Source organism: Pteropus medius, unplaced genomic scaffold (genome assembly GCF_902729225.1).
Source record: "Pteropus medius unplaced genomic scaffold, Ma_sr-lr_union100, whole genome shotgun sequence".
Lineage (NCBI taxonomy): Eukaryota > Metazoa > Chordata > Mammalia > Chiroptera > Pteropodidae > Pteropus > Pteropus medius.
Window position 1 is genome coordinate 4,694,436 of NW_024349802.1, and position 11,398 is coordinate 4,705,833.

Here is an 11,398-nt window from a genome sequence, read left to right on the forward strand (position 1 = left end):
AATTTTTATTTTCCCCTAGATCATTTGGTATCTGTTTTCTGTTTAAACGAGCTGTCCCAACTGCATCCGTCCTGTTTAGATGTAATTCTCTGAAAACCGTAGGAGATGTATGTGAAACTAAATGTCTGTGAAACTTTGGGAGTGAGGTTAGGACTGTCATCCATGAGTTATCTCTCGGGGTAAATGCGGCAGCCACAAGCACCACCCACCCGCGAGCATTCTTGAGGCAAACGGGAAATGGGTTAAATGAGGCTCAGAGAGATTAAGGAATTTGCCTGAGGCTATAGGATGCTAATACGTGAATTCTCTGCTGATACTCTGCAGAGAGGTGATGGTAATTGTGACAAAAGAGACCTGAGAATTAACTATGTAGATTTGGAAAAGCAAAATGATGTTCAAAGATGAAGATTGCTCCTGAACGATCCACTAGATTGTGATACCAAGACCCTAAAAAGATATACCCAGAAGAAAACCATGTGATAACTTCTCATAGGACCATATCTGTACAGGGAATTCAGAAATCCTAATAAAATACCAGGCAATCGAGTCTCACATTATATTAAAAGCATAACACATCATTCCAGGAACGCAAGGATAGTTCGGGATTAGAAAATCTAATACTATAATTTATGCGACAAAACACAATTATATGATTATATTCTGAAAAGATATTGAATAAAATTTGACCAATATTGATTAGTTTAAAAACATTACTAATATTCTCAGTAAACTAGTAGAAAGACATTCCTTTAAAATGATAAAGAGTATCGATCTATCTGAAACTATTAACCAATATCATACTTGCTAGTGAAACACTGGTAACCTTCCTATAAAGTCAGGTAGAAGACAAGGATGGCCACTGTCACCCGTGTCATGTCGCTCGGGAAATCGTATGTCAGTGTGAAAATACACACAGAAAAAGATAGGAATATTACATTGGACTCGAGAAAGGTGGAGACGCAGTGATAATTATTTGCAGCTATTATAGCCGTGTATCTGAAAAACCCAAGAGGGTCAACTGACAGACTCTTAGAACTACAAAGAGAATTCTTTGTAAGCTTGCAGTTTATGAAAGAAATACACAACACACAATCTACTGGGAACAGGTGAAGAACATGAATGGGTAGTTCTCAGAAGAAATAGAAATGGCTCTTAGACAAATGGGAAGATGCTGAGCCTCACTCACAATAAGAGAAATCAAAAGAAAACCGCACTAAAACACGACTTTTCACCTATCAGACTGGCAAAGATCAGAAAATTCAATACCACCCACTCCGTCCGCCCCACAAATGAGACCAAGAGATTGACACTCTTGTACTTCCTGATGGCATGTAAATTGGTACAGTCTCTGTGGAGAGCAATCAAGCCCAGACTGTCAAAATTGCAAATGTCCGTACCCTTTGACCTGTATCAGTCGATGCCATATCTAGGAATATATCCTGCAGATACACTCACATGTGTGTGAAATGCGCTTACAAAGTTATTTACTGCTGCTTTTTTTTGAAATAGGAAAAGACTAGCAACAGGGGATGATTACTTTCTTCCGTTACTAATACGGGATAAATCTCCAAATTACATTGTAAAATGAACAAAAGCAAGGCACAGAAGAACTGTTACTACATAACACAGGAATGCACGTGTTCATGTACGCACGTGTTTGTGCGCATCTGTATAAAAGGTCTCTAAATGCCTAGATAAGAAGCATTACCTCCAGGGGCGGGGATCTTGGTGGGAGACTTGTTACTCTACGACTTTTTTAAACTTTAAAAATTTGAACGATGGGAATGTAATAACATTTCAAAATTAAATTAAAACGCGATTCAATAAAAATCTTTTTGATAAACCATCTTTTGCACTAAGCAGTTAGGGAATATATTGGAATAAGATCCTGTTTGCAACGGACAGAAAATCAAATACCCAGGTATGTAGTTAACAAGAAATGTGCAGGACCTGAAGTTACAAAATATAGAATAGTAACTATCTGGGTAGCAATATTTATCAAAATCCTTAAAACTGTGTACAACCTTTGACCCAACAATTTCTCTTCTAGGCATTTATGCCAAGGAAATAGTCAGTCATAGATAGGAACAAGGGTTAACTCATAAGAATGTTTATCCCAACACTGCTTAGAAAAGTAATAAACTGGAAACGAACTAAAGGCACAGGGGTGGGAGTGATTAAGTGAATCGTGCCATAGACACGTGTTTTGGACACAGACTCGTGTGCTTTCCCGGATTCCCTAGATGGCCTGCTTCTTTCTGTCTTTGCCCTTGGCATTCCACTTGCACACTGAATGTAGAAAAACAGCACAAGTCAGAGCTTCCTGAGCAAACACCCAGACACACTGGATGACACCGCGGGGCAGTGTGGGTGACCCTTGGCCTACTGGAAATGGGAAACAGGAGTGAATGGGGCAGATACATCCCGACTTCTTTCACCCCTCCAGGAACTCCTTCCTGGTGAGGTCTCTCCTTACAGCTCCTCTGGGAAGCTCCTGATGCCAAAAGAACATGTCTGTCGAGCGACCTGCTGTATCTATTTGCAGCTTGTCCCGAAGTCGGTGCCAGCACGGCGACAAATCACAGGGCATTGCTTGATGTTTTTCTTGCCTTTTCTTCTCACGACCTAGACCCTGGGCCACCTTCCAAATAAAGTGCCAGCGCTTTAATCCTTGCCTAAAGCTGAATTTTCTAGAGGATTCGTGTTTAAACAATATACTAAATCGTTTTTTAAAAATGTTGAAGGCTATTTTACATACATATTTTTCTGTATATTATGATGTTTTCACATCTTAAGAACCTTTCTGGCTGAGGAGAGACTGCCCCTCTGGCTGGGCAGCTCTGAGGGAGCTGAGAGCTCAGCTGGCAGGATGCCTTTGATATACAAACTAAGCAATCCAGGTCTGGCCACCTCTGTGTGGCCTGCAGCACCTGGAGGCAGGTTCAGCTGCCCTGCTCATCCCAGCGCCCAGGTACCAGACAACTAGTGGCTACCTGTGTAGCCCATACCTACCCAAATTATTCAAAGGAGGCAATCCTAAATGGTTTCCCTGCCCTGCCTTGCCTTTCCCAAGGAAACTGTGACGAAGGCTGTGGCCTAGGCTCTCCCGTCGCTCACCTTCTGACCCCAGCCTCTGCCCCCGCCGCCCCATGCTTTACCCCATGTAACTGCATGGCATGGCCTGACTCCTGGGTCTGGGACCTGTGAGTGTAATAAACTTCGTCCACCTCACACTGGGTGCATCAAAATGCACATTTATAAAACAATATTATTATATTTCCATTCTTGTAAAAAATAAACAAAAAGGAAACGTTTGGAAGAAAAAATACCAACATTAACAGTAGTTAACATTGGAGGTAAGATTGTGGGGGATGGTTTCCTTTTTCATACTTCTACTTCTCAATTTCCTACGTTTATTAAAAAACCCATTTGTACCAGTTACCTATTTCTTCATTAAAAATTATCCCAAAACTTAGTGGAGTCAAGCGACAGCCATTTCATTGGTTGACGATTCTGTGGGTCAGCCATTTGGAGACCTTCGTGTGCTTCCGGGGTTCTGGAGGCTGTTTCTCTGTAGCTGTTGTCAAAGTCGTCCACTGTGTCTGGCAGTTGGTGCCCACCCACTGCTGGGTCTCTCTCTCCAAGTGGTGTTCATCTTTTTCACAGGATGGCAGCAGCAATAGGCCCAGAAGCTGCAAGGCCTCTTAAGGCCTCTTAAGGCCTATACACTAAGCTCACACAATGTCCCTTTCCCCCGGAGCTGAGACGTGGTAAAGTCATGGTGCCAAGAGATGGCTACAGGGAGGAGAGAATGATCAGGTTCCCCTTGTAGACGTTTGCAAACAATGCCACTGAAGAACTTTTCAAGGTTTCCTCTGGTCTGTGTACCTATATCTAGACAATAAAAATGACGAACACTTTTATATCGATTATTTTGTGCCGGATTCGAGATTCTAATTTTTTGAAAGAAAAAAAAATAAGTATTAAGTCAGTGCCACGGTAGATATTTTTTTTATCAAGATAGATTGGCTCTTCTCCTCCTTTGGTTTGAATTAGTGAGGCTTCTATCCTCTATATCAGGGAAATAAAATTTTTTTAACTTAGTTCCTGGCTGCTGGACAGGTTGTCAGATTTGTACTAGTGACTTAGAAGAAGGACTTTCTCTCAATTCTGAGATTAAAACCCTACCCCGCTTTCCATTCCCATTTATGAGATAGGACAGAAATCATCTCCCAGTAGCTTAATATTATTAGATTAGCAAAAAGATGTCTAACATGACTCAGTGTTGTTCTCGAGAAATAATCAGCTACCTAGGTGGAATAGACCTCCACGGAATACAAGTATATCTCTTTTAGAACATTTAAATTTGGAGGCTTAATTATCCAGGAAAAAAATAGTCACTTTAGCACTTTAGTCCATTTGGCTATATATTGACATTACTAAAATGCTTTCCTGGTCTTTATGCAAATTGCTTTTTTTAAAAAATTTATCTCCTAGCAACCTAAAGTGACATAGCACTGAAAAATGACATCTCGGGAAGACGTTGGGCTCTTAATCCTAGATTCCTAGGGTTTATTTGTTAGTCGTCTCAATGAACAAATAGAGCATTTGTGCCTACAGGTGTGTATGCAGCTGAATCACTCTCTAAACTTTCAAGCAGCTAATTAAATAATCGAGTGCACAGAAGTAAACAGTAAAATCCAGTGCATTTGGTCACCATTTCCAGTCTGTAAGAATGCACTCGGCTGAAGGGGAGAACCAGTCATGACGTTGCTTATGTGCCCTGAGACTTGACCACGCTCTGGGGTCTGGAGAAGTTTTTTGTCTTTTTCGGGGTGCACCCTGGTCGTAGGGTGCTGCAGCCACCTCACCTCCCAGAGTCTTAGCTTCTTCCTCTGTGACATGTGCACAGATCCGTGTTCTAGGTTCAAGGTTGAAAAACGGCGAAGGTGCCTCAGAGCTGGACATCGCAGAGGCGAAAGCCACGGTCCTTCATACGGAAGGCGCAGCCTTAGGCTACAGGCCCAGCATGGACCAGAGGGTACCGCTCCATCTGCGCCCACCCCCCTCCCTGGTCATGCACTGGCAGGTCGGAGGGGACACTGTCCCTTTGCTTCTTGAGTCATCAGAGGGCACTCAGACTTCTCTCCCCTAGCCAGCTGCCCCAGGAGGAGAGCCACTCAAACCCTGAGCCTGCGGTCCGGGGAGACCCCTGCTTGCCCAGAGGAACACGTGTCACTGTGGCTTTGTGCTTGGGGCTCAGGCTCGACTTTCACTGCTGCCTCCTGGTGGGAGGATGGGCGATCTCCTCTCCACACAAGGCTGTGCCCAGCCAGAGCACCCCCAGGACTGCGGCTCCTCAGACTCACGTCCAGGGTAAGGGGCGCTTGAGCCCAGACGATGCTAGGAGTCCAGTTCCCCACAGCCCCCAAGCAAGCGACCGCTTCCCTCAGAACCCGGTCTCTGCAGCGACTTGGCACCTGTTCTTGTTCAGGATCCTTTATCTGAGAGTGACGGAAGTTCAATCCCGCAAGTTAAGGAAAAGGAAATTTTAGGTTCGGCGCCCCAGTCCCCAGAAGGGCATAAACAGAACTGGCTTTCAAGAGGACAAGAGCCAGGCCATTCCTGATTGGTTTGGGTTCCCCAAAAGCTAAGCCTGAGACAAAGACTTGGGTGCAGATTATTTATTCAGAAGGTATTTCCGGAAAGCCCAAGTAAGGACATGGGGGACAGTGGAACAGAGAAGTGAGAGTAACCACAGGGACGGCCTGAGTGGATTGTAGGCGACCAAGGCTTTCTGGCAGAGACCCTCTGAGAAGCCACCGGACCGGCCGCAGGAGCTTCCAGTGCGGGCAGGGGAGGCTGGGGTCTTTACCCACCAGCTCCCACCTCCTGCTTGTTGACAGGTGCTCCTGGGAGCCCAAGCTTGCAATATTTGTTGGAAGTAGCCAATATTTGTTGTTTTGTTCTTTCCGACAGCAAGGGGGATTTCTTCAGGGGCCTGGACCTGCAGCCCCTCCCGCTGACATCCACAGAGAACACGGAGACTCTTTCTCCCTGCTCCAGCCAGCAAAGTCTCAGGGAAGGACCCTGGTGGGCCTGACTGGATCACGTGACCCTGTTGGGGCCGATCATGGCAATCCAGGTGATGGAGGATTATGATCGGCCCAGGATGAGTCATTTGCCCACCTCTGGCCAGAGCGGTGGGGTCTGTGCCCTAAAGAGCCAGTGTGATGGGGGCAGAGGTGTGGTCGGGCGCTTTCCCCATCAGAGAGGGTGGCCAGGACCAGCCAGCCCACCTGGCGGGCTCTAGGCCGTTTGATCCTGGAGGAGGAAGGTCTGGGATTTTGATCCCTTCCCTCCAAGAAGGCTCCTGAACTCGACATTTAAACTGGCCCCCTTCACCCTCCCTAGCAGCTCGGGGGCTCTGTATATCAACGGTTCCTCTCCTCCCTCGCCACTTTGACTTCGAACTCGCCAGACACTGCAGGTTAGGAAGGCACTTGAAACTCATAAGCTCCATCTAGCTGAGCGTGTTTTATGGTATTCTGGGAAAACTCTCTTTTTCCATTTACCAGGCGTGAATATTATTTGGAGAAAAGGTTTTGACAACGGATCGTACCACAAAAGAGCAAATGGAGAATTTTAAAATATTGTTCACACCTTAGGGCCATTGACATTTTAGTGAGATTCATGCTTTTGCTTTCCCTTACTAGAAATAAGACTTTCCCTTGCCTGACCTTAATGAGCGTTAAGGGAACCCTCTCTCTTAGCTCAAAGACAAGCGCATGCGAAGGAAGTTAGTGGCAAAAACCAAGGGGATCTCAACTGATGCGAAACTAGACTATGAAATTTCATCCTCCGTATCTAATCGAAAACGTGTCTTTTCAGAATTGGATGTTCATTCCTTCTTTCATTCAACTGACATTTATCGAGTACCTCCTAGGCGAGATGAGAGTCACCGACTTCCTGCTTCCAGGGGGCTCACTTCTGGCTGGGGAGACGGAAGATAAGCATGCATAGATGAAAAACACAAGATCCCCTCCAAGAGTGAATGCGCTCGAAACGCAGTAGAACAGGACGGATTCGGGGAAGCCTCACGGAAGACCATCTCGACCTTGAGCCAAGAGCTGAACAGTCAGGAAGATGGCGAGTGGAGAAGCAGCAGCTCAGGCCGGGGCTCAAGCAGGTGCCAGGGCCCTGGGGCAGGAGGCAGTTTGGAGGGTTCAGGAACTAGGAAAGAGGCATGAGTGGCCGGGGTGCGGAGTGTGGGGGAGCGAGGCAGGGGTGGGTCGGAAAGAGCTGCCCTCGGCAGGGCGGTGGGCCATGGCGAAGAGTGGGCATTTCGATCTCGGCGTAACCGGCAGGCAGCGGAGGGCTGCGAGCAGGGGAAGGGTGCTTGCGGTTTCTTTCACCCTTGCTCTTGTGGAGCCAGCCCGCAGCAGTGCAGGTGAGACTGGTGCGTTCCAGCTGCCGGGGGAGCGGAGGAGAATCCAGAGGCAGAACTGGCAGCGCTGCTGATGGACGGCAGACGCGGGATGGGGAGTGGAAGGGGACGGAGGAGGAGGCGCCCACCTTCCTCGGGCTTTGCTGTTTTCCAAGGAAAGCTGAGCCCACTGGATGCCAAGTAAACCCACAGCCAAACTTGGCTCTGTGTGCAAACTGTGTTTTCTGAGTCACTGACAATACCTGGGTCCTGTCCATGTTATCTTGGGAGAAAAGGAAATCCAAGTCAGAGAATGACAGAAAATGTAGTTCTGTTAACTGAAGACAGCTTAATTCCAGTAGAAACGTTGTTTCGGTGCCAGCGAACAAGCTCTCCTCATTGTCCCTGTGTGACCCAAGGCTCTAGTTCCATCCTTCATAGTAGTCAAGTCGCACTAACCCGGAATTCAGTTTTGTTGTGAATTTCAATTAAGCAGCTTCAGAGCCCGCGGGTCTGGACGCCTGTGTTGCCGGCTGCCCTGAGAAAAGCACCTTCTCCTCACCTGACGCTGGAAGTGCGTTGGGAAGCGTGGCTGCCCCTTACGACCCGCAGTAAATCCGTGAAATCGCTCCTTTCCCGCGGGACTGTGCGGCCAGGAGCACGACCCTCTGTGGGCACGCAATGCTCTCCGGTGGACTCGATCACTTTAAAAAGGCATCTGGTGATTAATGATCACAACTCTGATAAATGTAGCCGTTTCTAAGAGACTCTCACATATATCATTTGTTCATCTCGGCAGCTCTGGGAGGGTCACAGAGGCTTGTCCTTTTAATCCCTCTTCCTTCCCCCAAATCGAAAAACCCCATCCTCTTCCCAGTGATTCGTGCAGTCTACAGATTCTCCTGCCAAAGAGCTGAGTGGGAAAGGAAGTGGATTGTGCAGGAAACAGAATCAAAGAAAATAACATGAGAAAATCCTTCTGTTGTAATTTCAAGTCAAAAGAGCAGGATGCAAAATCGTCTGTACAATATGGGAGGGCTATATTCACCGCGAACACGTGTCCAGGGGAGAAGAACGACTCGGAGGAAATACCCATGGAGTCCACTGCAGTCCTTTGGGGATGACAGGACTACGGGTGATGTTTTACTTAACGTTTTTAATATTGCTTCATGATTTAAGGTAATAAATACTCGTCGCTGATATTTATTGTTTTGTCCGCTCAGAAGAGCATCTGAGACCTTTTAGAAAACGTCTCCCCTGCTTCGAGCTTGTGCTTCTGCGATGCCACCCATCACTACATCCCACCCGCCCGGTGGGAAGGATGGGCACCCCCATGACTTAAACTGAGCCGGTAATACCACCCCATTCCCCGGCCCCAGGTCATGGTGGGCATAAGACTCAAGCCAGTTCACACCAAATCTTTCTCCAGGGCTGAGTGAGTAAAAGGACAAGGCAGGAAGGAGAGTGACATGATGTGAGACTCGGCACGCTGGCTTTGAAGATGGGAGGGCTGCCACGGAACGAGGCACGCAGGCAGTTTCCGGACGCCTCCAGAAGGAAGCGGCTCTGCCCGCATCTTCACTTGGGCACAGTGAGGCTCATTTCGGACTTCCCACCTCCAGAACTGCAAGGTAACAACTTTGTGTTGTTTCAAGCCACTAAGTTTGTAGTCATTGGTTGCAGCAGCTGTAAGAAACTCACACCGAATGGGAGGTCCCAACTTTACACGCAGGGAGCCTGGGCTTGGTCAGGACACCACGGCACGGCGACAAACTGTCTGCAGACCCCACCTGGGGAAATCCTTTCTTCTCTGTTGCGGCCATGACATTGAGTGGGAGCTGTCAATCACAGGGCTACAAACACACTGGGCCCTGAGATTATGGAACGGAAGCTGGGGATGAGGTCGGTCCTTCTGGGGTGGCACCAACAGGCCATCTTCTCAACCATGTCCTGTAGGGGGGTGGGTGGGGGGAGGCACCTGGGGCCCAGGAAACCTGCCATACAAGAGCCATGAAGGGACAGGAAGTCAAGTGAAGTGTCCAGGGGCAGGTTACCACCAGTTCAGATGAGGAGCAACCCAAGTGCCGGAGCTCCAGGAATGTCACCGGATGAACTGGGGTTAAATGTCTCCGTCAACTTTTGACTAAATACTGGGCCCAATAGTGATCTTTTCAGAACATCACTACAGTCTTCTTCTTCTTCTTCTTCCTCCTCTTCCTCTTCTTCCTCTTCTTCTTCTTCTTTTTTATGCCTACGGCACCTGGTCTTCCTAGGTGGTCTCCCATCCAAGTACTAACCAGGCCCGACCCTGCTTAGCTTTCGAGATCAGACGGGATCGGGCTCTTTCAGGGTGGCATGGCCGTAGACCACAATAGTGTTCTAAACTGGTGTTTACTTGTCATTATGGGACACACTGGTGATTTGCTATTTATTCAGTTTATTTTTTAACTTTCTAGTTGTTGCATGTGTGCTTTTTTCATACATGTGTGAGCGTGACATTTTGTGCTATTTTAATAAAAAAAAAAAAATCCAAATGTTTCTGGTCACAAAGAACTTCTTTGGCCAAAGTCGATCTTGAAAACTGGTTGTGAATTATGTAACACGTAACAAAATACTTTTGTCTTTAGCCTTGGAACGTGAAAAGGTTTCTGCTTGTAAAGGTTTCTTTTGAAAGAATGTTGGTATAAAAGGTTTCTGCTTGTAAAGGTTCCATATGAAAGAATGTTGGTATAAAATTAAATACTAAGTTTCCTGCCATGCTCATCCAAGGAAAAAATCTGTATTCACTAATTTGAATCAGATTGGGTTTTGCTAGAAACATTCTCATGCCGTCCAAGAGGTTTTGACGCCATTTTTAGGATCACCCTACAGTAAACGAGCGGAGCTCCAGAGATTTCGTCATTCCCATCCAATTTGCTAATTTTATGAATGGAATTTTCTTCGTCTTCTAATGGGCAGCCCAGAGCTGCCCTTGCCGCTTCTGAGCTGTGAATTTATTATGAACAAGTCTCTTTTTCATGCTTTGATCAGTAATTAAATCTTCATGTAATGAGAAATATGGCATTCCAGGGATTCCGTCTAACCTCTTGAAGTTGTGAATTTGATTAGAATAATTTTCTTTCTCATTTTCATTGTTTTGATCAGTAACTAAAACTTTATTAAATATAGGATTTATAATATCCTACTAGCAAATTTTATCTGGGCCGTGCCTGACATAGTGTCTCACTTTTGTTGTTTCTAGCTTTAAAAAATGTAGGCAGACCACTTAAATGAAGGAATTGTATTTCTTTTTTTCTTTCCAGTTTTTTTTTCTTTTCTGAGCTTCACTTTCTATTTTTTATTCAGGATCTTGCTTTCTATTTCTCAGTGATTTAAAGATGAAAAATCGAATGTAGTTATATTTAAAGCGAGTACAATTTAAGTGTGTTAATATTAAAAACAAAGGAAAACAAATATGACAAAAATAACGTTTCATGTTTTTAAAAGTTGCTTTCTTTTAAAATATTAAAAATATTTTTAAAGTTAAAAGGGAAGGTAGAAAATATCGTCAACAAGTATAAAAATTGCGACTACTTTTAAAAGGTGAATTTTTATCTAATTTCGAAAATTTGGGTAATCTTATTAAATAGTTTACAAAAATAGGGTTGCTTTCAGTTCTAGTGTTCAAAGTTCATCCAGTTACATCCACAGATGTCGCTACCGTGTTTCATGCATGTTATACCTAGATCTACATATATGCAAACTTAAGAGTCATGTGAATTATTTAACTATTGCAAAATGTTCCTCAGATATCAGGTGCGACTGTTGCAAATAATGCACTAATTCTTCAGTGTCTGTGGGCCACAAATTGGAATACGAAGAGAAACAAAATGGATTCTCAGCATCACAAAGAATGCTTCATTATGCAGGAATGTCTGTGTTTGCCCTAAGAGGATGGATTTGACAAGGTAATTAATTAGTCGTTTATCTTAC

The 11,398-nt window shown here is 45.4% G+C and overlaps 1 non-coding gene across 1 annotated transcript; it reads right to left on the reverse strand.

Moving 5' to 3' along the window:
- Positions 1 to 9,674: 9,674 nt before the first annotated feature.
- Positions 9,675 to 9,793, reverse strand: LOC120581893 (5S ribosomal RNA). The gene has a single exon (XR_005647404.1). It is a non-coding gene; the product is annotated as a 5S ribosomal RNA (ribosomal RNA).
- Between the last annotated feature and the right edge of the window lie 1,605 nt (positions 9,794 to 11,398).